General features: G+C 42.7%; 1 long non-coding RNA gene across 4 annotated transcripts in view; it reads right to left on the bottom strand.

The window, feature by feature from the left end:
* Nucleotides 1-27,927, bottom strand: part of LOC114591375 (uncharacterized) — a 182,248-nt gene that overhangs the window by 102,387 nt on the left and 51,934 nt on the right. The window lies entirely within an intron of this gene.

Here is a 27,927-nt window from a genome sequence, read left to right as displayed (position 1 = left end):
AAGGAGGAGGAGGAGGGGGCACTGCCATCACCATTGCCATGAAGAGAAAATGGGGGGCACACTATGTGATTTGCTCTGGGCCTCACATACACACACACACACACACACACACACCACAGGGAGGGGAGGAGCCCGATTTAAGTCAGAGGTTGGCAAGCACATGGACCAAGAACTGTGTCCAGAAGGCTACATTGTTTTGCTTATGCAAAATGCATTTCCTGCTTTTCTCCTCCAAAAAGGAGTCCCTCAGAGATGCTTTCCAAATATCAAAACAAGCATCTCAACAATGACTCGTCATTAAAACACAATTACCAGACTCAAAGCAAGAGCAAAATTCCACTCTGTGCTAAGAGAAGCAGCAAAGAACTTGTTGAGATCGTCTTTCATTAACCTTATGGCTGAGAGTCAGAAAGGAAATATATAAAATACATTGCTCGTACTAATCAGGATCTGTCTCTGGCCTCTTCAAATCCCTGCTTATTCTCACCACTGAAGGGACAAGACAATGTCTAGGTATCAGTGCCAGGTATCTGATGTGAATTCTACAGCCAATCCCTTCCTCATTAACTCAGGCATTGGAGAAGCTATCCCAGCATTCACTCTGTCTTGTCATTGTCCTGTCTCTTCATTGAATCCCCTCCCCCCCCTTTCTCCATCTCAAAGATGGATGCTCTGCAGTGGGCCACTTCCCTGTTTGGTGGGGAGGCTGGCTGCCGTCCTACCTGCCGGTCACTGCTGGCAGAATAAAAAAAAATGCTGCTGAAAGTGGCAAAGATTATGCAACAGATTATGCATCGGAGAAAGAATGTGTTCCCTCATCTCTCTACCAAATCCCCATACATCACAGTGACTCAGAGCAGCTCCCCCAGCAGGGACAAATTCAGACACCCAGTGCACTTTCTGACAAATTCCTCTGCAATAATAGATGGGATTCAGTTCTGAGACATTGCAGCTCAATGGCAATACAATACCCCTTTGCTATCTCATAACAATTAGTTCTGGGACCCAATCATAATCTAATTTTCATAGGAAGCTTTCCCTTCTGCCATAAAAGGGAAGAAGCAACCTTGGCAACTCCATCCCCTGTTTTCGTCCTGCTTTTTTATGTTGTTTATTTGCTTCCTCTAACCTTTCTAGATGTGATAAATCATGGAAATTTAATTTGGAGATCATATCCCTGGCTGTGAAAACAGACAAGGTTAGCCCTCCACTTGTTCTCCCCCTCCTCACTAATCATGTAACAGTCCTGCCTTCCAATTTGGCTGAAACTTTTTGCAGTCGAACGGTGCCAATTTCAGTTCCATGAGGTGCTCGGGTCTCTTCTCTGAATGCTTACAAATGGCACACTGGCCTTTGGCCAAACCTCTCTCGCTGCTGTGTGAGGGGAATCAGACATAATCCACATGCTCTCCTAAGCCCCTGTGTCGCAACTGGAACCCCTTTGGGGACTCCCAACCCTAGGAAACACCAGAGTCAAAAGGTCAGGAGTCTGGTGCCCTCCCATTTTTTTGGGATCTACATCTCCCATCACCCACAGCCAGCACAGCTGACTCACTGCCTACCTGGGCCAAAGAGCACACTGAGACCACAGCTGTGCTACGCTCTTGCTTCTTTCTCTTATCATCAGTCATGCCACCAGCACAGCAGACAATAAAAAACCCAAAACAACTCTAACCCATCACCTCATCTACCTGCTGTGTGAAATTCACTGGAGACCCTCAAGAGTGGTTGCTGTCAAAGGAAAGCAGCTGGTTGAAACAAATCCAGGACTTCATGATGGTTAACTTCATTCCTAGCATTATTTAGTAGCGCTGTGTACCAGATTTGACCGAATCCTGAATTGAACCAGGCCAAATAGTCTTATTCCTGCCATCCGCTGCTCCCTCCCAAACATATACTTAATTCGGATGGGAGCTCCCTGGGTTGACCCAGTTTGGACTGGCCCTGAGTTGACCTCATATGAGGGCCTGAGTGGTCCCTGAGTCAGGTCAGGAGGGCTGTACACAATCCTATTATTTAGTAAGAGTAATCACAGAGCCAGAGACTAAGACATAATGTTATGTGTTTCCTATTCGATTTCTGCTAGTGGGTTGCCCTGAGGCAATACCTGGTCATAGCTTGGATGTGAAAGAGGAGGGTAGATAGCTATTGATGTGGTGGGGATGTGTTTCTATGAGAGGTAAGATGGTCCAAGGAGGCCTAGAAGATTGTCAAAAGTGTGACTCATCCTTATTCACCCCTCTCTTAACCAAGGGGAAGAGGAAGGTAGATGTGAGTGGAGAACAGTAGGCTGCAGTTTGAGTCAGAGACCAGGAAAGGCACAGCAAATGTATTCATCCTATTTGCACATTTCCTCTGGTGAAGATTAACCTTTCAAAGGTTACACTTTTTTAAAGCTATATACTGTACTATAGTGTATTGATTAGTATATCCAACACCCTGAACATAAACTCCATCCTTTCAGCCCGTTATTGAATTAGAGCAAATGCAGAGAAACTTAGAACACAGGGTTTTTAAAAAAATAATAATTTTTATTTGTAGTTTTTACATACAGTTCCAAAAGAATAAGTAAAAATTAAAAGGGGGGGAAATGAAAACAAAACCATAACCAAACAGGGAAACAACACAAGACATCTAGGGACTTCATTTCCTCTCCTTAGGTGTCCTTTCTTTTCCCTCTCTCCCACATATTCTAAGTTACCAGAAACTTAGAACACAGTTGTAAATCTGTGCATATAAGGCATTTAAAGCTGAACCCAACTGAAGTACGAATTTCACCAAAAGAAAAACCCAACACTCCCAATTTGATGGGAAAAACCCATCAAAATACACATACATTTGATGACTGATTGAGGGAGAGGCAGAAAGTAAAGCACAACAATGTTTGTCCAGAGAAAGGACAGGAGGCATCACTCTCTCTCTCATTTGGCTTCATGATGTCATCACACAGCCAAATCTGATTGACTGTTAATAATATGATGTGACCACATGGCTTGAATTTCGACGAGAGGAATTGTTATTAAAAATTAAATGCAGAAAAGGTTCAGATAAAGAAAAGCAATTGTGAACAGGATGTTGACAGCAAATGACAAAGATAATCAGGTATGGTTGAAATCCCACCCCCCAAAAAACCATCTCTCTCTCTCTCTCTCTCTCTCTCTCTCTCTCTCTCTCTCACTCTCTCTCTCTCTCTCTCTCTCACACACACACACACACACACACACAATTTCTGAAAATTGGGCTTAGTCTAATTGAGGATTGTGGTTCTAGCTCCAGTGAGCTAGCTTTCCTTCTTGCACTCCACCTATCTGGCTCCCAAACAGAAAGTCATATAAAGTGTGACAGATGATTGACAGCTATAGTCACATATTTATAGATTCAGCTACAGCCTTTGTCTCTTGAGAGAACACCCTGAATGGCTTTCTAGAGGGATCGGTCAGAGCTGTTCAGAATAGATGAGCTGGTTGAGTCGAACGCTTACTTTGAATTTACATTTACCTCTTCCCATCCCCCGATAATCCGCTAAAGGCGTATTACAAACTTTATTTTTAAAGAATCAAAATTGCATATTCTTAGGAACAGAACTGCAGAGTAGCTGAACGGCATCCATTTCAATCCCTCGAGGCAAGATCTTCTCTAACAACAACAAAAAACATACAAAAAGTCCAAACAAATGAGTCCATATCAGCAAGAGTACTATATACTAGGCTGCAAGCAAACAGCAGGAACAAGGAAAACCCATCTGCCAGAGCTGCCTGAAGAGCAAAAAATGAAACGCATTTAGTGAAACAAATCCAGATGTCTCTGGCTTCATGCTACAGGGGAACAGGGAGGAGGTGACCACTTCCAGGAACGCTTCCCAAACTCATGCCTTGAGCTTTGAGGCACCAGGCTAAGACATACATCTTTGCCCAGGCTTTTGGCCTTTAACTCGGGTCATATGGTGGCATGATTCATGGCCTGTTTCTACTCTTCACCTTTTAGTACGGTGGGGTAGGATTTGTCCATTTTAGTTGTCTCACTGGATGGAGAAAAAGATGACTGTAGACTTTTTTAATAGTAGTAGGTGATGAATAAATATTACCGTATTAGCCCAAATATAAGCCGCATCCGCAAATAAGCCACACCTTTAAAATTTGGGGGGGGGGGGAGGGGAAAAAAAGACAGTACCTGAATATAAGCCACTCCCTTAAAATTGTGTTTTATGCTGGTGCTGGTGGTCCTAGGAGCTATGCGCTTGCGTGGCGCCTGCCATCTTGCCTTACCGGAAGTCCCGTAAAAGCAAATTTTTGTAAGGACGTGACTTTGTAAAGCCGCACTTTAAGTTTCCACAGTCGGAATTGGGGGGGGGGGGGGGAGTGTGGCCTATATTCAGGCCGATACTTACTTACTTACTTACTTACTTATTTATTTATTTATCAATCATCATCATTATTAAGTCATCATCTGGGAGAATACTGGTTCCCTGTGTGAAATAGGATGAGCTATACCAAAGCAGAGTCCATGACTGAAGCTTTCAAAAAAGGAATATTTTCCAAGTCAGACGTGAGCATACTTCAGATCCCTGTGGGATCTACTTTATTTTTAAGAACCACCAATGGAATACAAGAATGGAATAGTGATGCTCGAGTATATAACATGAAATTCAGCACTTTTGGACACATGTTCAGCCTAAGATTTAGTTTTCCATACCAGAAATGAGCTCACAGTCCTTTCACACAAAACTTCCCTGATTCCAGCAACCTAAGCAGGGAGGATATGAGATCCTTTTTTATTGCTAATGTGAAAAGTATTGGCAGTCGGGAACAACTGTGGACCTACTGCAAATCATCCAGAGATCCTGTCTTTTGCCCACCTCTGTTGTAAGGAGCACAAAAAACATGTTTTTAGGAGTGGGGGAGGGGAAGAGATTCAAAGGAAAACAAAAATGATTTGATATATTTAATTAGGATTAAAGCCAATTAGATGGTTAGTTGATTAACACAATATTAGGGTTGCAACAATTAGTTGATCATCAGCTACCAATTTGTTGATTACGATATTCCCAAACTCAAACTTCTGTATGTTTTCTCTGCTGAGTTTGGTGGTACTTACTCCCATGTAAGCAGAAGCAAAAACAAGTCCATTTGGAACTATGGAGTGGTAATTTATTTGTTAAATTTTTGAGCTGCTTAATAATCAGCACAGCTTACAGAAAAAGGAATAATAAAATGTAAAGGTAATTTTAAAAATTAAAGGTGCACTTGCTATCCCTATGGAGGCTATTTGCATTCTGGTATGTTATTATAGTCTGGACTGGAAATCAAAGCTTTAAGGATGGGCCTTGCTCCTGAAAAGAGATGGTAGCTTTTTGATTGTTATTTTGTTTTTGTTTATATAAAGGTTTTCTTAAGATGTCAACTTATTTGAATTTTAACTTATTGATCCATTAAAAAGCAGATCAACTAAATCTAAGTTTGATCAGCAGCAGGGGTAAGGGAGTTTTTCAACCCAAAGGCTGCATTCTGACATAATCTTCAGGGGGTTCCACGCCAGTGGCTGTAAAAGTGGCAAAGGTGACTTTTGCCTTTGTACAACAGGCTACATTCCAATAATGCAAAGGGCAGGGGTTTCTTCAAAGACACAAACACTTCTGTCCATCCTTTATCCAGGCAAGCGAGAGGAATTCTATCACAATTCAAGACCACTTTCCAGCTAGACAAAAGGATTCAAGGAGTATGTCCAGTGAGGGGCTTGGCCTGGGGACAGGAGGCATGGCCTAAGGAGGGTATTTTGCCTGGCAACAAATCAGTGTTTGGCTCCCCGCCTTGTGTTCTCCAAGCCCTGTTTAAAAGCATCCTTGTGATACCCTTCCAAAACCTTTCAAATTTATATTGTATACTATTTGCCCCACAGAGGAAGTCACTCTTGTGCAAAGCTGGTGGCCCGTTGGGTGGAATGCAGTGAATTCTGGTATCTTTAAATTAAATGAGTACAATATGAAGTGTATCTGCAACCGTATGACGTCTATCTGCAACAATTATGTAAGCAACTACATACATCGTACAGTGGTACCTCAGGTTAAGAACTTAATTTGTTCCAGAGGTCCGTACTTAACCTCAAACTGTTCTTAACCTGAAGCACCGCACCACTTTAGCTAATGGGGCCTCCCGCTGCTGCCGCGCCACCAGAGCATGATTTCTGTTCTCATCCTGAAGCAAAGTTCTTAACCCGAGGTAATATTTCTGGGTTAGCGGAGTCTGTAACCTGAAGCGTATGTAACCTGAAGCGTATGTAACCCGAGGTTTTGATCTCTATGCAAGCAGGGCAGATGACAAGCAAAGAAGTCCTGGCCTGAGATGTACTGCCATTCTACCCAGAAGCTGTATGGAGAGAATGTGCTGTTTCCCCCCAGGGGGGAAAGATCAGGTGACTTCAGTAGCCAGTAATGCCCCATCTGGCCCTATATAACTGCTGATTCTGGCCTGGTTCTTCCGCCTGACAATTTATTGTTCAGTATGTGATGAGCTTCTACAGACCACCTGGCAGTCTACTGAACTGCTGGCCTGCCAACTGGCCACCCGCCCTAACCCTTTACTTAGTGGAAAAATACTGGCTAGTATAGTAGCATTCTCTTAGTACTCAAAACAAAACAGCTTTCCATTTCCCTCCAAGGAGATGTTTCAATTTATTTATTTTTTCCAAAGAGGCACATCTAAAAAACACAGCGGTTTGGCACCGCGTAAGAGGCCTAAGGAGACTGAAGTCACAACTGTCTGCCCCAGAGGCAAGAAAGGGTACGTGAACCGTCTTGATGTTGCGCACAACAGAGAGAAGCAGATGGTTCATAAAATGGCATGATGTGTTGTACAGCGCAGCAAAGTATGCGTACCTCTGTCTGATTTGCATTTAGGGCAGCATTCACAGAAGTGGCTGACTTTAAAAAAGGGATACCGGTAATTTAATCACTGTCTCTTTCAGCCCCTCTCCAGAAGGGTGCGGGGAGGGTTTACTTATGTATTCTGCAACATGTTGTCAATGTAATAATAGTGCATTGGGAGTGAATTTATACTGGACCGTCCATGTATCCTTCTACTTTATTTAATTTGTTGCTCCATTATTTCTGTCTGGAGGGGCACTCTTGGGCTATAGTGCAACAAAATCAGCACAAGCCACCACAAGCTAGCATGTGGTATGAAAAGTTGCAGGTTTTCAGCAAGAAGCTGTGGGATGCACTCTGAATGTTTATTATTATTATTATTAAAAATAATTACAGTGGTACCTTGGAACTCGAACAGCTTGGCTCCCGAACAAAGTGGCTTCCGAATGCCACAAACCCAGAAGTGAGTGTTCTGGTTTGCGATCGTTTTGAGTGCAGAAAGCTCCAGCAGCCAATCGGAAGCTGTGCCTTGGTTTTCAAACCATTTCGGGAGCCGAACGGACTAAGTTCTAGAACCAAGGTATCTGCTGCAGTATCACAAAAAAACATAGTGCAGTGGTTTACAACCACAGTATAAAGCAGTATGTTCAGCCCAAAATCTTTGCAAGAACAAACAGTATTGAAAGTGGGATCATGTGTAACCAGCCTGATATCATCATGAATGCCCATTAAAAGGGTTGTATGGAGGGGCCCTTCCTGTATTGACCTTTGAGTTGGCAAGGCAGAGGTATCAACTGATATGCTTTAGCACAGGAAACCTCTTTAACTAAAGATATTCCAAGCAGCTGGTAGCCTATCAGGACATAAAATTGTTCCCTCCACATCAAAACACTTCAAAACCACATTTAAAAAATATGCATCACAAATCTTTCTTTTTTCATATGAGTGATGGAGTGGTGAAAACTGCCAGGGCAACAGGAGGCTTTGTTCAGAGAAAACTTTGCTAATCTTGAAGATGTTCCAGATGACCATAAAAGGGTGGTCCTCAGACCACCTCATAAGTACTTCCCTTTTTAAGAAAAATCTAAAGTTTGCTAAAGTGAAGTGTTTATTAAAAGGATATATATATATATATATATATATATATATATATATATATATATGTGCAGGTTTTGGTGTCCTCGGGTGTCTTCCCGTGTAAAAGTTGGGGTGTCTAGGCGACGTTTCGACGAGGTCTCACTCGTCATCTTCAGGCTGGTGCTTTCGGCTTCTTGTTACTGGAACAGAGCAGGATCTCAGTGTTTGAGTTCCTATAAATACTGTTGAGGAGGTGTGGTGTATAGCCTCCAATGTTCTGGGCAGAGAGGAAGTTCCCAGGCTAGTGTGCCTTTTCTTCTTTTGTTCCTTGATTGCTTGAGGGATATCTTGAGTGATTTCTTGAGTGATATCCTGAGTACCACTTAGGTGGGTCATTAGGTGTGGATTAGTTGCTAAAGCCTTTGTGTCTTGACCTCTTGAACTTTGTGAAGAGTTTTTCTGAGAAGATGGCTGTACTGCATTTAGTTGTGCTCTGGCTTGGCTTCGTGTATAGGGGCGAGCTGTGGTTTTGTGGCCTGTGCCAGCCAGATCTGTGTAGGGATTGCAGGGGGGTGCAGCATCCGGAGGTGCCACCATGGTTTGGCTACTGGATGGTGTCTGTAATTTATCTGTGGAGAGGGTCTGGGTTTGGGTCTGGTGTGGTTGATTGGTGATGGCGTTCTGTGTGCCTCTGGATCTGGTGTCAGTTTTTGTGGGGAGGGCTAATTTCCAGATGTCTGGCAAGCGGGATGTGTTGTCACGCTTGTTCATGTTGTGAGGGTGTTTCTCTATCTCGATGGCTTCCATGATTATTCTCTTGTGGTGATGTTCCATGTTAGAGAGCAATTTGGAATCTGCAAAATTAATTTCGTGTCCTGTTTCTTTCATGTGTTGGAAAAGAGAGGAAGTTTTTTCTTCTTTTTTGACGGCATTCTTGTGTTCTGCGATACGTGCATTTATTCGTCTGTTTGTTTGTCCAATGTACGTGGCTGGGCAGACTTTGCAGGGTATTTCATAGACCCCTTGGTTTTCCAACTGGATTTTATCCTTGGGGTTTCTGAGGATATTGGCTATTTTTTGGTTGGCGCAAAAGGCTGTTTTGATATTGTGTTTATGGAGGATTTTGCTAATTTTGTCTGTAGTGCCCTTGATATAAGGAAGGAGGGCCATGCCATTGTTTTCTTCTGTGTCTTGGTTTTTGGGGGGTGTTTCTTTTTGGATTAGCTTCGTAACCCTGTTTTGCTGGTATCCATTGGCAATTAACACATTTGAGAGATTCTGTAACTCAGTTGTCAAGTGGTCTTTGTCAGCCAGGCGTTTGGTTCTGGAGATGAGAGTCTTGGCTACGGAGTTTATTTGTGCAGGGTGGTGGTGTGATTGTGCATGTAAGTAGCGGTTGGTGTGTGTTTTTTTCCGGTAGATAGTGTGTCCTAGGGAGCCATCAGGTTTTTTGTAGATTAGGACGTCAAGGAAGGGAAGTTGGTTGTTGGCTTCTATTTCCATAGTGAATTGTATTTTGGGGTGTAGGCTGTTGAGATGTGTGAGGAAGCTGTCCAGTTTTTCCTTCCCGTGTGGCCAAATTACAAAGGTGTCGTCAACATATCTGAGCCAAAGTTTAGGTTTGTGTTCTGACTTGTCTAAGCAATCAAGGAACAAAAGAAGAAAAGGCACACTAGCCTGGGAACTTCCTCTCTGCCCAGAACATTGGAGGCTATACACCACACCTCCTCAACAGTATTTATAGGAACTCAAACACTGAGATCCTGCTCTGTTCCAGTAACAAGAAGCCGAAAGCACCAGCCTGAAGATGACGAGTGAGACCTCGTCGAAACGTCGCCTAGACACCCCAACTTTTACACGGGAAGACACCCGAGGACACCAAAACCTGCATTCCTGTACCCGTGAAAATCTACGAAAGCATATATATATATATATATATATATATATATATATATATATATATATATATATAAAATCTGCACACATGCTAGATGAAGCAGATCTGCTGGTCAACTCACCTAAAAGGGGTATGTATCAATTTCTGCCCACTCTCAGTTAAAACACAGTTCCCAGCTTTTTTCATAGTATGTTCATATTTGGTTCTTTTTAAAATCAACCTTTACACAGAACAACACATTCTTGTTCATTTTAGTAATTTCATATAAAAGGAAGCAACTGTTTTCATCCACCACATATCCCATGCTTTGACTATATGCATGTGTAACATGTTTACAATCCTTGTTTCCTATTTAATCAAGAGGGACAACACAATCAACTGTTACTTCCTGTAGACTTACATGTGGGCTTTCCTGTGAAAATCAAATTTGCACATTAGAAACTGTTGATCCATGCTTACTTGTCTTGCTTGAAGCCTTTGAGAACTGTGATGTGGCATTGCACAACCTGATTCATAGGATCAATAAGTGGAAATATTTTGCCTCAAGCTACATTAATATGACATGCACAAATCTGTTATGACAGTGCATGCAATGCGCTTGAATCCCAAGGGGCCCCAGCAGAATTTCCTGGACCCCACCAAGAGAAATTTTCTATATACACCCCTTTGTATATTGCAAGTGAATCCGATATCATTTTTGTTTTTGGATTTCAGAAGCTTACAAACTGAACATCAAGTTCCTATTTTAAAAGGGAATGTTTTTCAAGGACCATATACATATTCAGGGTTCCTCCTCAACAGCTGAGGGGGGAAATGATTTTGACATACAGTGGGAAGGAGGAGGGGGGGGCGCAAATGAACATCTGCCTCTAGGCCTCTCAGAGTCTTTAAAAGGGTCTGCATAGATCAGCGCAGCTGCTTTAAGTTTTCTCCCTCAAGAAGCTTTTCCCAGATCCTATTAAAAATAGCATTTGAAGTTAACCAAGCAACTCATCAGATCACTGACAGAGTAAAAAATCAAGGTGGGGTTGAAAATGAGATGCACTTGTCTACTTAACCCACAGAATAGTTCACATACATTATTTTTGGTTCAGTACTAGCAGCTTCTGGCGTTGCAAGCATTCACTAAGTTACCACAGCTGAATATAAGACTGCAATCCAATACACATTTAGCTGGGAATAAGCCCCACTGAACTGAGCGGGATTCATTTAAGAGTAGATGCATATAGGATTGTGCTGCAAGTCCCATTCTCTAATATATTCAAACTCAGATAACAGATGCAAAATCAGAAGGCTTCCTTGCAAAAAGTAATAGAAATATGTTGAAAAATAGCCTAATTCCTTTGGTATGGAATGCTTCTTACCACTTCTGTTGAATTTAGGAAGATCAATTTCCCTTCTGCTCCCTGAAAGGCATTGACTGTGATCCTAAATAAATATGGATGAACAATTCGAGCACTCCCTTGGGTCCAAGGACAATTTCTGAAAAAGAGATCACACCGGCCTTTTTTGCACAGAGGTGGAATTTCCTGCTTCAGACCTAGGGTGAACCACTAATTATAAACAGAGAGCAAGTTTCAAGATAAATCCTAATCCACAGTTGGGGGTTTAGATAGTCACCACAATGCAATTGCAGGTAAAAATCCTGTTTAGTTTTTTCCTCTCTCTCTAGTGATCCTGAAGATAGATTATTCAGCAGCTAGCAATTTACAGATCAGCACAATCACTGCATATTCTGTAAAAGCATTTCATATCCAGGTGATTTCTTTGATATACAGAGTAAACAAAAAAAACCCTCTATGAGCAGCATAACTGTGCAAACAGTTTACCCTGCTCAAAGTCACCCAGTGAGCATCATTGGGATGTGAACCCTTGTTGAACATATGAACTCCATGTAGACATTGACACTCTGTTTGCGTGTTACACATTTGTTCAATATCCTCAAATATATATATTTTAGATATGTGGCATGGAATCTCATTGACAGTGCAATCTGATGCATGTCTACTCTGAAGCAAGTTGCACTGAGTTTAAGGAGACTCGTTCCCAAATGAGTGTGTATAGTGTTGCAGCCTTGGTAGCTTCTAACACTAGTCACTCAACATGTAGAACTGAAAATTCAGGTGCTCCATATGTGATCTGAAACATAAGGGAAGGGTGCCCTTTAAGTGGAACTTTTGACCAAGACCCTGGTCAGCAGGGCTCCTACTAAAACAGCCTTTAGGAAAACCAGCAACCCCACAGAAATGGTGAAGGCTTTTTGACAGCGATAGGTAGTTCAACTCTGCTTATTTTCAAAACTAATTTAGTTTCCAGACAGCTTTCATTTCTCTTATGTCAGATTGTCACAGACCCTCCCATTCAAGATGTGACATGCCCTAGATGCTACATCATGCGTAATTAACACCAAGGCCTCTCTTAATATGGGCACAAGCCAATTATACTGTTCCATAACATCTTTGACAAAGGCACTGAGGTTGTTGTTACAGATTGTCCCAGTGTTCCCAAGCTTGTTCGCTTCTGGACTTATCTTTTATGTCACTGTTGTTGTTGTTGCTGCTGTTGTTTCTTCCCTTTGATTTCAATATGACCCTCTTGCCATGAAAGCTGCCTTTTAATCCAATTCTCCAGTTCACTATTCTTTCATTGTTGTTATGGGTTTTGGCAGCTTCTCCAAGCGGTTTACGCAGCCTTCCAATTAAATGTGGGAAACAAGTCCACTTGTGGAGGGGTGTCAGTGTGAGGGGAAAGGAGTGAGTTTCGATTTAAATAGCTTGCCGCATAAACAAAAGGAGAACCAGGGAAATGAAGGATGAGGCCTACTGCCACCCTCTCCACGCCACCACCTTTTGCCTTGTACATTTGATTGTCTTTTGGCTAAACAATATTGTAGGGAAAGGTCAAATTCCTTGTTATTGCTCTGTCCTCAAAGAACAGATGATGCCTGGCTTTCCCCCCTCCTTTCAAATAGCGTTTTTTTTCTATATAAAAGCAATTTGCTTACAAATCCCAGAAAGCCAGGGGGCAGCAGAAGGGACAACAGCCTCTTGTCTTTATTGCTGAAGATATTTGCATGAAAAAGAACTGCTTTCTTATTCAAAAACTCATCTGCTACTGCTGCTTATTTCTCATTTCATGTCATGATCTATCATCATTGATGTGCCCATTAGGAGCAACCATAGGTCAGCTTGCTGAGCCATTTATCGGAGGGATAGCCACTAAATGATATTGTGAAATGTGGTAAGATCACAAAATACTGGGTGGTATTCAGCTAAGTTTTACCCAGAGGAGAGTTGCTGAAAGTAATGAATATGTCCCTTAATTTCAATATGTATTTTCTGAATAAAACTTAGTTGAATACCACCCCCTGGGGCCAGAATCTATGCTTCTGAACTGTAGCCATTCATGGTGTGAGTTAATCTACAAGAAAGTTGATAGAAGTGTGGAAGACCCCGGGCTTATGAAAGGGTTTGAACAGGATGAATGTTAGGGGTCAAACCACATCTTTAAGGGCCAGCACCGGTGGGAATGGAACTCCTCCTTTTTTGCTAGGCTCCTAAAGCTGTGGGCTCTGAAAACCTTTATCTTCACTCAGGTATTTCTAGCTTAGTATGGTTGTTAGTTTGTCCATAACTAGCATTTTATTATGCTTTTATGTTATTTTATTTTTAATATGTATTTCTTTTCCTTTTCTTTTTTTGTACATTGCCTGGATATTTTGATGTTTAATGGTTTAAAAATATTGTTAAATAAATAAGGAGAACTTTTGAAAAGTAACGGAATAGTCACAGAAATCTTGGGAAGTTGGTATATGGTTATGCTTCCCCTTCAATAATTAGTGGTGGATAATTTTCTCCCAGCTCAATTTTGAAGCTTTTTTTAAAGTGCTATTTTCCATAAATCATCATCCTGAACCTGGTTTGGTCATGTTTCTAGTTTAAATTCCAAGCTGAAGAAACACAATTTGGGGAAATATATATTAACAGCTGACCATTATGAGTTTGACTGCATTATTAACAAAAATCGGGATGTTGGGAAAGAATAGAAGTGGAACAGATTCAGCAGAACCTTTTGCAATTCCAGTTTTGGAAGTGAGGTACAATGTTTTTCACGTAGCCAATTTCAGCACAAACCTACACATATATACGCATATATAAGTTCCACTGAATTCAGTGCATATTCTCTGGTAAGCGTGTATAGGATTGCAAGCACAATAAGAGAAAGTTTGTCATTAACAGGTTCACACAATACCAGCTTCTGTTATTTTGGTTTCACATTTCTTCCAAGTCTGAAAAGTTTATGAAATACATTTTTCTATGCTTCATGAACCTTCCATATCTCTTGAGGATGATGCTTACATTTTCAAGTGTTTGGCTCAACTCAGTTTTAATAAAGACAATCTTCACATATAAATAAAATTGACAACTGTTTCAGAGGCCAACTTTCAGGAATAAATAGAGTTGACATTTTTGCTGTCCGTGGTTCTGAAACCAGCTTTCTTTTTCCCTCCAAGTGATAATTCAGAACTGCAACAAACAAGGAATGTAGCAACAGGAGCATTTTACAGCTTTGTAACTCTCTTAAGTTGCTGTCATGTGAAGTGTCATGGTTGAGCAATGACAGAATAATATCATAATCGGGGGGGGGGTGTTATAGAACAGCAGACAGGTGCCCACGAGGAAGTATAAGACAACAAGCAATGAAGTAATGTAACAATTAACAAGTCATTATGTGGACCTTATGTGGACCTTAGGGACACGGATGGCGCTGTGGGTTAAACCACAGAGCCTAGGACTTGCCAATCAGAAGGTTGGCGGTTCGAATCCCCTCGACGGGGTGAGCTCCCTTTGCTTGGTCCCTGCTCCTGCCAACCTAGCAGTTCGAAAGCACGTCAAAGTGCAAGTAGATAAGTCGGTACCACTCCGGTGGGAAGGTAAACGCCGTTTCCGTGCGCTGCTCTGGTTTGCCAGAAGCGGCTTAGTCATGCTGGCCACATGACCCGGAAGCTGTATGCCGGCTCCCTCGGCCAATAAAGCGAGATGAGTGCCGCAACCCCAGAGTCGGTCACGACTGGACTTAACGGTCAGGGGTCCCTTTACCTTTATGTGGACCTTCTTCTAGAGCAGGGCAATCCTACTTTACATACCAAATGGGCCGCAAGAGTACTTTAGCACAGAACCCATGGGCCACACACTGCCTTGTTGCACAGGGGGAGGGAGCAGGAATGAAGTCAAAATTTGATGCCCACACTTGTGCTGCCTTCCCAAGCTGGGAAAGTGCTAACCAGGCTTTGGGAGGGGAGGTGGGAGATCTCTGGGACCCTGTCAGAACCTTCATGCCCCCTTCCCCCTTGAAGGCCACATGCGACCCTCGGGTTGTGCGTTGGACCATGCTGTTCTAGAGTCACAAACCAGCTTTATCTTGCTACACTACTATATTGTACTACAATATTTCAAGCAAAATGAATTGGTACAGTTCACTCTGAGGTGACACGTGAGTTGCCTCTAGTTCTTTTCCAGTTCCATCCTTCCATGGTAGCTCAGTGACAGAGCATCTCCTTTGCCTACAGAAGGCTGAAGTTTCAAACTCTGGCATCTCCAGGTAGAGATGGTAAAGAATCCTGCTTGAAATCCTGGAGAGCTGCTGCCAGTCAGTGTAGACAGTACTGATCTAGCTGGGTCAGTGGTCTGACTCCATATAAAGCAGTCTCCTGTGCTGCTAGATTCCTTCCATTTATCTGCCATGAAACCACTTTGTACACTACTCGTATCATACATCAACCCACAACGCAGGAGAGCCACAGAATCTGACACTGGTCAGTTGGAGCCATAGTCCATGAACGCAGTCCTACACACCGCTTTGCCAGAAAAAAATGACAGTGTGAAGCAGCAATATTCTACAAGGCTGGAAACAAATCTAAAAAATGAACTTTGCACAAATGCACACACACAACTTGGGATGTATTTATGCCAAGATTGAAATGTGATCCTAGATTTTATGTTTGGGAGTTTAAAATAATTGATTGCTGAGTACCAAACCACTGTGGTTGTGCTGCATCTATTAAAATGAATATAATTTGTGCCTTGATGATCTGAAACAAAAGGTGGGGTATGAAGGTTTTACTAGATAGTAAACCAATACATTGCTTACCACAATAGTCACAGATGTGTTTCACTGGAAACCTTCACAAGGTGGAGAATATTACCATAAGCATACAGAATCTTATAAACTATGCTATCAACACATAGGGTCCACATGTTGAAATGTCTGTGCAAAGTGCTGGAACCTTCACACTTTCTGCCATCTTGCATGCCAAATGCACCTCACTGGTCCCATATTAGTCACGCAAACAGATCTCTCTCCCTTGCCATTGCTGGAACCCGTATCATCTGTGCTGCATTTATGACAAGAAGAGCCACCTGATTTAAAGAGAAAGTTCAAGGCTGGTCTTCTCATAAATCTTTTAGAAAGCCAAGAGGACCATAAATCTTTTTTCCACAGTTAAAGCTGGAAGGCTAATCAGAATGGAGCTTTTCCCTTCCCCTATTTCTTTTTTCAGATACAGTGGTACCTCGGGTTAAGTACTTAATTCATTCTGGAGGTCCGTACTTAACCTGAAACTGTTCTTAACCTGAAGCACCACTTTAGCTAATGGGGCCTCCTACTGCTGCCGCGCTGCCACTGCACAATTTCTGTTCTCATCCTGAAGCAAAGTTCTTAACCCGAGGTAATATTTCTGGGTTAGCGGAGTCTGTAACCTGAAGCGTATGTAACCCGAGGTACCACTGTAATAATCATGATCACCACCATAATCTTTGTTGTTAAAAATTCCCACCTATGCTGTAAGAAAGAAGTCTAAAGCAACCACAAATAACATTGGTAATAAAAGAGAGAAGAAAGGCATTGAAGAAATGGACAATCTTGGCTTCCTGACCGTATTATCTGTTAAAACGAGGTAGGCGAGTTAAAGGTCAACAGACCACCTCACATAATTCACTTGGATGCAGATTCTAAAAAGGGATATATTCTGATCCTCACATTAATCCCAAAAGTGCAGATTCTGGCAAATTCATTCTGAAATTTGGACCTACAAGATTCCTTGAGCATCATACATACAACACACATACAGATTTCCCTTGGGGAGAGTCAGGATGCAGATTATTAATGAATTCATCCGTGAACCAGATCAACAGTTTTGGGAGGTGGATGACAGGGCTACCAGCAAATGCAAAACAAGCATCTTGCTCTTAAGAAGTTTGCCTCCCAAGCTGTAATCAAGCACTCATGCACACATAATTGCATCACAACTCATGTCAAGACAAATTGGCCATTATGTATTTGCCATGCTAATGATGAGCATCCTTTCAAACAAATGGGGATCCCAACTGAACCTCATGGATGATTTTGTTCCAGCATTTACAGCATTTTTGAATGATTTTCCTTCATCATTTCTGCATTGTCTTTGATACATTTAATCGCTTCAGTACTTGACCAAGAGTGCCCATTGATGAAACTGTAGCTACGCTTTCTCTCAATTTCAACCATGTGGTGTGGCAGCAAGAGGAAGAAGCATTGAGCCTTTGCAAAATACACACCCAGAAATGTACTATGTTCTAATCTTCAGGATGCAGGTTTAATAAAGAGACATCCAGAACATTCCTGCTGGCTTGGAGTGGGAAGAGGCCCTTAATTACTTGGTACCTAGTATCTGAAGGGACATACCTGGGTGTTGAGATCAAAAGAGGAGGCCATTGCAGAAGTTCTGCAAAATGAGGTTCATGGGGTGGCAGTGAAAGCAAAGACCTTTTGTATTGTGGCCCCCAGATTTTGAAAGACCCTCTTCTCTGAGGTGGATCTGGCCTTGTCCCTGTATACATTTCAACATCAGATCAAGAAACACCCTTTAGGACAAGTATTTGGAGGGTGGAAGGTGTTGCATGGTTTTGCTGTACTAAGCTGCATTCAACCTGCCTTGGAAACTCATAATGGAGACTGAGCTATAAATGATTCTAAATAAATAAATAAACGACCCCCTTCTGAGGCCATCAAAGTTGGTGGCCATCACTACATTTTACAAAAGTGAATTCCATAGCTGAATTATGAGCTGTGTGAAGAAATGCTTCCTTTTTTTTCTTTCCTGAAACATTCAGCTTTGATGAATGATCCTTGGTGCTAGGATTACGATAGGTAGAAAAACATCTATAAATTTTTACACGCCATGCATAATTTTATACCCCTCTGTCATGTTCCCCAATACTCACTTTTTTTTCTAAACTAAAAAAGACCAAACAGAGGAACTGTTGCAGCCCCTTCAAAATTCTAGATGCCCTTTTCTGAACCCTATCCTTTTTTAGGTGCAGCAATAAGAATGGAATGTGGTATTCCAAAGATCTGTATAGTGGCATTATGATATTGGCAGTTTTATTTTCAACTAAACCTCAACATGAAATTTGCCTTTTCCCTTCTTCTGCTACATTCACTAGGCTGACATTCCCATTGAACTATCTCTTTCTTGGTCAGTTGCTGCCAGCACAAACACCCTAAGTATATATACAGGGTTTTTTAAAAAAAAAAAATGTCCCAGTGTGCATTACTTTAAACTTCTTTGCACTGAACTGCATTTGCTACTTTAATGACCATTCACTCCATTTGGAGAGATCCTTTTTGGGGATCTTCACAATCCCTTTTTCTTTTTTCCACCCTGTGCAGTTTGGTATCATCAGAAAACTTGGCCATCTCCCTGCTGACCCCTAATTCCAGGCTATTTATTAACAACTTAAAAAGCACAGGTCTTAATGCTGATCTTTGGGAATGACTACATCTCTTACATTCATGCACTGTCGAATTGTCCACTTATTCCTAGTGTCTGCTTCTTGTTCTTTAACCTGCTACTGATCCTTAAGTGGATCTGTCCTCTTATCTCATGACAGCTAAACTAACTCGGGTGTCTTTTGTCAGGAACTTTATCAAAAGCTTTTTAAAATCACACAATATCTATGGATCCAAGTACACAATATGTACCAAATGACTGTTTCTTGTTGTTGTGACTGCACTGAAGACAAACATGGCCACCCTTTTGGAAGTCAGTGGCTTATTTCAATGCATGGCTCTTTTTCAATCCATCAGAAGAAAGCTCAGAATGAATCACCAAATAACAAACAAGCAACACATAAATTAAAGCAGATGTCATGCTTAGAAAAGTAACCAATGCTTATAGATAAACTTTGGGAAATGATTTCAATGTTTTGAATGCAATTTCACATATTCATTTCAGTGAAACCTTCAACCAGCCCATACGTACTGATAAGCATTTATTTGCTTCAGTAATTGATGCTCCACCTTTCACCATCAAAATAAACCTAAAGTGGCTCATCTTTTATTTTAAAAGAATCAGATACAAATCTCAAAATACAATGCCAAGCACAACAGCAAATCTACACAACACCACAATATTGCATCGTGAATATTACATCTTTCTAATCAGGATTAGTTGATTTGGAAAAGATGCAGCCCACAGTCACCAAAGCAAAGGAGAAATTCATATAAATTCATATGCATACACTGAAAGAATTTGTGTGTGTGGATAAATTTACTTTATAAAAGACTTTAAGCATGTTAATTGCAAATAAAAAGGAGTTTCTGTTAAAGAGAAGCACAGCTAGGCACCTGCCTCAGTGGGAACCCTCCACTGACTGCTAACCCTCCTCCTTATCAAGGTAAGGAAGGGCTTGGAAAAGGGGCAATAATGACTAAATTGGGATTCTAGAATCCTTTTTTTACTTTTTAAAAAACTTTTACTTTTTAAAAATTTTACTTTTTTAAAAACTCCACTAGTCTTTTTGAGTGATTGGTTGCAGCCCTCAAAAATCAGGATGCCCTTGAAGATTGGTGGGGTGTAGCTCAGTGATACAGCTCATGTCTTGCATGCAGAAGTTCCCAAGTTTGATACCTGGCATCTTTAGGTAGGACTGGCAAAGATCCCCATTTGAATCTCTGGAGAGTCACTGCTAGTCAGTCAGTGTAGGCAGCACTGAGTTAGATGGACCAATGGTCTGACCCTGTATAAGACAGCTTTCCATATTGCTTCCAGTTGTGTTGGTCATCTGCAATTTTCAAATACTTTTTATTTGCTTTAGTTTAGTTTTATTTGCTTTTTATGGGCTTTAGTTGATGCAAAGGGTTTTTTCCCCAATTGATCAATCAAACCACAAAGCAATTAAAATTTGGCAACCCTAATGATGTTCTGGATTTCTTTGTCCCAACCATAACCCACTGTCTTGGTAACTCAGCCCGTAAAGAAATATCTCCCACCCATTAAGTAGCCTCTTCCTCAAAGAAATGCAGATATGGATAACTCTCAAGAGGTTGGTCTAATAAGGAAAAGATCACCAATGCCTGCTGGGTATCCAACTCCATAAAAAAAGTCAATAGCCTACTTCATTTTGTCCTTAACTTCTACACTTTTGTAGCATGGCTATATAGCCTCAGGACTTGTTTGTGAACAGGGCACTGCATTACAGTTCTTTCTTTCTCCTTCCACTCTGCAGCAGAGTTGAGCTTTCAACAGACCACACACACCTTATGAAACAAAACACAAGCAGGGACTGATATCCGATGGGAAAGAGGAGCTGTTGCAGTCCTCGGCGCTTGATTATCAGGCAATTCATACTAAGCAGGGCCCGGAAATCACATTTTCCACAAAGGTGTACCCAGATTACTACAAATATTTTCTTCCAATAATGCTTGTAATAAGAGGGAAATGCCTCTCTCCTCCTCCTAATGCTCTGGTGCTGGCTGCAAAAAGAGAGCTCCTTGCTGCAGTGAGACATAGCTTAGGAGAGAAAATTGATTAAATGAACAAGGGGAGTCATACTAATGAAAGAAATGGAGGCAGGCAGAAAGAGGCAGTGGGAACAAATCACTGTGTTCATTTATTAGGTGCCTGTAAATTTTGGATCCGTGTGATTATTCAGTAGACCTAAGCCTTCCTAATTATTGTTGGATATTGCCTCTGCTCCCTCGCAGGCCTTGATGCTTTTCACAGGTTGCGACGCTCGCTTAGCAAAACAGTACCTGCTTCCATCCCCTCCCTGCCTATAAAGTTCCTGCACAGAGACACCATACTGAATGCAGGCACTGTTCTTCCTAAATGAAATGTACGAGCCTTAAAATGTTTATCACAAAAGTCAACAGCATCTCGTTTTACTAAAGGTGAATTCCAGAGGGTGGCATGTACAGGAAGGCTTCAATACGACACAGCCCTGTGCAAGCCTGCCTGCACTCTCCGTCATGGGCATACCCGAAAACACCGCTTCTTTTCACACAAACAACTGCAGCAGCAATCAGTCAAAGTCCCTGCGTTAAGGGTGTACGCAACCTTTGCAAAGAATATAGAATATAAGGGAGGGGGGATAAAGCATCTTGCGTAACATCCATACATTATGGATGTGACACTGTCCCTTGGGGACGGTGGCAAAAAGCAAAGCGGCTCTCTCGGTCCAGCACAAGAAGCAAGCATCTGAGCTTCACACGTGAGCATTTCCTGTATGGAGGTGTCCCACACTGCACAAACAAAGCATCCTATCCCTTCAAAGATGAAGTATAAAGAGCTACTGCTGCCTCTGCCTTTCTGCCAATGATAGTACACACAGGCAAACAAAAATAAAAGGTAACATGGGGAGTTGGGGAGAGGAGGGGGGTTAATTAGAAAAGCACACCCAAAGGTGCAATGATGATAACACATAAACTCCCAGCCCCTTTTTCATTCAAGCTGGTTCGCTCTCATATAGAAGCAACAGACATTAGACATGCTTTGACCGGTAATAGCAATTATGTCCCAGGAAAGTGGCTTATTTGCTTCAGTCCACCCAATTTTCCCCCTTTCAGGCTAGAATCGCATCCATTCATTCATTTGTGTGTTTCTTTCCATATATGAATCACTTCCCATAAAACATCTTAAAGCACGTCTGCAACAAAAGCATCAGCAGTAAAATCAATTACACAATTTAATTTATGAAAACAATGTTAAAGAAGGCTGAAAACCCAGTTTCATACTTTAAAACAATTAAAAGCCGTTTCATATACAAAAACAATGAAAAGTAATTTCATACGTGAAAACAATTCCAAATCCTATGCTGATAGAGACTGGGATAAAGATTTCCAAAGGTCTTCTTTTTAAAAAATAATTTTTTATTAAGTTTTTGGGCGGAAATTATACATATAAAACAAAATGATTTCAAACATTAAAATGCAGAGTTCTTTCGAACCCTTAGACCTCCTTCCCTCCCTCCATGGGTTCCCTTTTTAAGATTAAATTTACTGCATCTTTTACCCTTGTCTATCTATTATATGGGACGCAGGTGGCGATGTGGGTTAAACCACTGAGCCTAGGACTTGCCGATCAGAAGGTTGGTGGTTCGAATCCCCATGACGGGGTGAGCTCCCATTGCTCGTCCCTGCTCCTGCCAACCTAGCAGTTCGAAAGCACGTCAAAGTGCAAGTAGATAAAAAGGTACCACTCTGGCGGGAAGGTAAACGGCTTTTCTGTGCACTGCTCTGGTTCGCCAGAAGCGGCATAGTCATACTGGCCACATGACCCAGAAGCTGTACGCCAGCTCCCTAGGCCAGTAAAGCGAGATGAGCGCCACAACCCCAGAGTTGGTCACGACTGGACCTAATGGTCAGGGGTCCCTTTACCTTTACTATCTATGATATAACCATAATTCCCATGAAAACAATTCCACTTTGCAAGTGCCTTTACATCCCTGTCAAAGTTTTTAAACTATTTACAGTGGTCTTTTAAGTAAAATACAAGAGAAGGGAAGGTCTTCAATGGGCATCAGAAAGACAACAAGAAGAGATGGTGTCTGCCTGATGTAAGGACATAAAGAAAGTTCTGCTGGATCAGGGCAAGAGCTCATCCTGTTCTCACAGGGGCCAACCAGATAATTCTAAGAAGCCAGTAAGTAGGACCCAAGCACAAAAGCACCCTCTCCTCCCGTGGTTTCTAGGAACTGGCATTCAGAAGCATTGCTTCCTCTGACTATGGAGGCAGAGCATAGCCATTATGGTCAGTGGCCAAAGAATTTGTCTAATCCTCTTTTAAAGACTTCTAGGTTGGTGGCCATCACTGCCTCTCATGAGAACGGGTTCCATAATTTAACTTGACACTCTCCTGCAGAACATGGTGATGGGTTGGGGTCATAACATGAGCTTCACATGTTACTCCTGATACCGGGAAGCTGCTGAAAATGGCAATCCTTGGCTGATTTCTTTCTCTGCTCATTGCACCGTCGAAGCAGGTTTGCCTGCGCCATGCGGTCATCACACTGTGGATTTTCCTGTCCCTGCTGCACACAATTGGCTGTACATGGGGAAACAACATGGGGAAGTCAGCCTAACTGCCATAGGGAGAGCTCTTGATGTAGTGGTGGTGTTTTGGTGCTGATCTCATGTACATGGGAACCCGGAAAGCTCCATTGAGTCAAACCGTATTGAGCTCAGTTTTCTTTATACTGACCCACAGCATCTCTCCAGGGTTTCAGACAGAGGGCATCCTCAGCCCTACCCGGAGATAACAGGGATTAAACCAGAGACCTTCTATATTGCAAAGCAGTTGCTGACCTACTGAGATGCAGCCTTCCCCCAAAGAACCATGTCCGTTTCTGCTCTTCCTCACTGTTTTCACTTTGCTCCCAAACTTTTGCTTTGGGGCTGGTGATGCATTAATAGCAGAAGATTTGTGGCAAGGACACAGGGTGGGGAGGAGGATTAATAAGCCTCAAACCTACTGCTTGCTTTGCTGCAGAGAGCCATTCTCTTTCCTTCCCAATGTGAAGATCAATGCGACGTCTGTGTGGAAATTACTCTGATCCCTTCTGACATCACTGCCTGCTCTTCCCAACACAGCCTTTCTGCAGCTCAGAGAGCACCCTGCTGTGGGGGTCCCCAAATTAAAAAGAGCAGAGACAAACAACTGCCTGTCCAGAGTGGGTGGGCAGCACAGCATGAGGGAGTCCTACAATAGTCCCAAAGGACTCTGTTGCCACTTCCCAAAATGCTTTCAGAGATTTTTGTTGCCACCTTTAGTAATGATCTCTGAAGACAAGGTAATGATGAAATAATATAATGCATGACAAACAGGCCCTTGGGGGCAAGGCTGTAGCTCAGTGGCAGAGCACCTGAGTCATAAGTTCCATCTCCAGCATCTTCTGGTAAGAGGAACCTATGACTTGGGGTCTCAAATTTCAGTGGCACCCTCTGCAACATCCAGTTTGGGCACCCTCGCCTCTCGCCTTCCATTCTACATCAGAGTTGTGGCACCCCCTGCAGCACCCCCAGGGTTCCATGCCCAGTGCGACCAAACCAGTTGCACTCCCCCAAATCCATCTCTGTAAGGGTGCGACTGTTCCCAAGCTGAAAACCTGATGGGCACATCAGTGCAGACAATACTGAGCAAATTGGACGAATGATCTGATTTTGTATCGGGCACCTCCTATGTTTCAGAAGAGGGAAATGGTGGCACCCCAATTTTCCTTTTAAATCCATTTTTTTTTAAAATTGATCAAACCTACTGAAATGTCAGACCAGGGGCTGGCCACAGAGACCCATTTAATTTGTTTCCTCATGCAGCGAGTCGTTCATCTGCAGTGAATCTCCATGCATACAGATCCTCACTTGGCAGATTTGGGCAAAGCGGAAAATATACGTTGATGCACGTTGAAGGAACTGCAGCATGTTGATGCTGAGCTGTCTCAAATGGCCTGCTGTATTTGGATAGATTTTCTGTTTTGACAGCATCTGAAAGGTTACTTTAGAAGGTAGAAGGGGAGAGCCCAGACTTCTGTGGATGCAAGAGGACAGGGGCTCTGTTTGAGGCTTCAGAGCAACATCATCTGGGTATAAGCTTGTAAGTTAGGGAGGAACCCAGCATCAACAGAAGAAGGCCACAATAGTGCAAGTGTGACACTGTTTGGAGGCATCCCAATATAGAAAGCCCTGCTCCTTCCACTCTGGGGTATCTGCAGTGACCTCCCTGCATCCCTCTCCCTTCTCCTCAGAGTCATTCCATCTGTTCCTCTCTCTCTGCCTGGGCCTCCTGCCTATTTCAGCGTAGAGACCCGCTGCTTAAAAGGAAACAACAAAGACCCTCTTTTAGAACAAAGCCTCCAGGGTGGCTATGGCTGAGGACACGGAAAATAGTTCTTGAAACCAATATTGTATTTTGAGGTTCAGCCCGCGTAGGTGACTGCATGCCAAGGCTCCCTTGGGAATATGTTTTTCTTGTCATTCTGGATGCCACTTACACGCTGTGGCAGTTCTCCTGGTTGGACACCTACAGCACTGCTATACTCAGAATAATAAAGAGAACAGTCACAGCCACATACCTCTACCTCTCTGCTCCAGCCACTACTAGGAGATCAAGCCTCTCCTCTCTCTTTTTTCTTAAACCAGTTGGGGGCTGTCTAAACAGTCAGGGGCCATTTTCGCACGGGGTTGCTGTCAAGGAAACATCTCCCTGCATGAAATTTAAGGCCATACACATCACATTCAAAATATTTTTGAATGCTTTAAGTAGCTGCTTTTATCGATAATTTTATTGTTCTTGTTTTGTGAACCGCTTACAATGAAACAGTATATAATTTTTATGAAATAAGCATGAGCATTCAAGAATTCCATCGGAGACATATAGACATAAAAGATAAAGGTAAAGGGACCCCTGACCATTAGGTCCAGTCGTGACCGACTCTAGGGTTGCACGCTCATCTCGCTCTATAGGCCGAGGGAGCCGGCGTTTGTCCACAGACAGCTTCCGAGTCATGTGGCCAGCATGACTAAGCCACTTCTGGTGAACCAGAGCAGCACACGGAAACGCTGTTTAGCTTCCTGCCAGAGCAGTCCCTATTTATCTACTTGCACTTTGACGTGCTTTCGAACTGCTAGGTTGGCAGGAGACATATAGACATACAAAGCCCTAAGCAGCATAGGACCTACTTTAGATATTTGATGGAGAATACAGACCTGCCTGTCTACTAAGATCTATGGAGACCAGGCTGTAGGTCAGTTCTAGAGCATCTTCTTTTGAATGCAGAAGGTTCCAGGAAGGTCTGGGAGAGATCTGTTTGAAACCTGGAGAGCCTCTGCTAATCAGTACAGGCAGCGGCGTAGCGTGGGTTGTCAGCACCCGGGGCAAGGCAAGTAATTTGCGCCCCCTAACCCGTGGATTTGCGCCTCCTAACCTGTGGATTTGCACCCCCTAACCCGTGGATTTGCCCTAACCCCAGATGTTGCGCCTGGTGCGGCCGGCCCCCCCTGCACCCCCCACGCTACGCCACTGAGTACAGGCAACACTGAGCTAGATCATGGATCAATAGCCTGATGGACCATAGTCAGTGGCAGTAGGTGTTTGGTTGCCAATTGCTGGAAACCATAAAAGGGGAGAGTGCTTTAGTGCTCAGGTCACATATGCGAGCTGCCCAAAGGCACCTGGTTGGCCACGATGAGAAGAGGATGCTGGCCTAGAAGGGCCACTGGCCTGATCTAGCAGGCTTTTCTGATGCTCTTATGACTTAGTATGTGCCTGCCTGGTATTCAATAAGTGGTTACAAGGGAGAGGGCATTCCTGGCACACAGGTGCCCCCATTGTAGAATTCCTTCTTTTCCCAAATATGGCTGCTGCTGACACTTATCAGTTTCCAGCAGCAGTTGAAGGGTTATCCATTCACTCAGGCCTTTCTGATGGCCTGCTACGTTTCCTTGTTCATTAAGCTTTGTTGCTTATTGTGGTGTGTTTTATATATTTTGCTGTTTAATTATGTCTCTTTGCTTTGATGACGTTGCTGCTGCTTTTAATTTCTAATGTAACCCACTCTGGGGTTGCTTTTAGAAATGAAGACTGGGATGGATAGATTAGATAGATAGATAGATAGATAGATAGATGATAGGCGACTTGAGAAATGCTACCTGTGGGGAAATATATCATTTCCCCTCAAGGCAGTGAGGCAACACTGCAGAGTCTCAACTCACTTCAAATGGGGCAGTATCCTTGCAATGGCCCCAGTAGGTCTCTTTCCAGCATCTGCTTCCTACAACACCAAGCCTTGCGGTATTTTGCTTTGATTCTTCAGGCCAGAGTGTACTTTTCCTGCAGAATTTTGATCAGCTTCTCTGTCAGTTGAGACAAGGACACAATTTGTCCCAAACCTCCAGCATGTCCTGTCCCCCCTCCCCAATCCCTCAGTCTGCGTTCCTGCCCTTATGCAGCCTATCTATCTGGATTTTTCAGTGATAAGTGCATTTAGGCCTGACCTTCTAGCACTTCAGTTGCTCATGCACCAAGTGAATTCTTCTTACTCAAAATTTTATCTTCCGTCCTCCTTCCGCACCCTTCATTTTGCATATTCTGTATTCACTGTTTACTTGTAGAATCAGAAAGGTCACCTCTCCATCCTCCCTTTGACTGATAGGAATTGTGTTTTATTTTCCTAGTCATTCTGTTGTTTTCATATCCATCTGTTATCTCCTTGCCTTTGCATCCTGCACATTTCCATTTCCTCCCCCCCACCCCTTTGCGATCAGATCATCTATTATTCCCAGACACTGATCAGCTCTTCCCTCCACCTTTCAGTGCCTAGAGACAATCATGTATCCACAGCAGTGACCAGAGGAGGAATGACTTCTGAGAGAAGCTTATAGAGAGAAAATGCCTTGGTGCATGTGCAATAGAACAACTGTACGCCTTCATCTGCCCCAACGGCAACAAAATATGTCTTTCCTGTATCAGTCTCTACAGCCACAGCAGGTGCTGCTACCTTCCAGCAGTTTGACTTCACCCCCAAAGGCGCACTCCTCCATTGTTTCCTGATACAGACAGATGCCAACCAACCAACCATGGGTGCCTCCTATCCATGCCTATGTAAAAATATGTATGGATGATTTCAGTGGCTCCAGCTCTCAAATCAGTGGGTACAGCAGGTGTGGCCAACATGGTGCCCTCCGTCATTTCTGTTTTTTGTTTTATTTAAACTAGTCTAAAAAAAACAACAACACATTGTATGTGAGCAATGTTATGCTCACTGGAAGGACAGATCCTGAA

The sequence above is a fragment of the Podarcis muralis genome, chromosome 2 (assembly GCF_964188315.1).
Source record: "Podarcis muralis chromosome 2, rPodMur119.hap1.1, whole genome shotgun sequence".
NCBI lineage: Eukaryota > Metazoa > Chordata > Lepidosauria > Squamata > Lacertidae > Podarcis > Podarcis muralis.
This window is presented reverse-complemented; position numbering and strand designations above follow the sequence as displayed.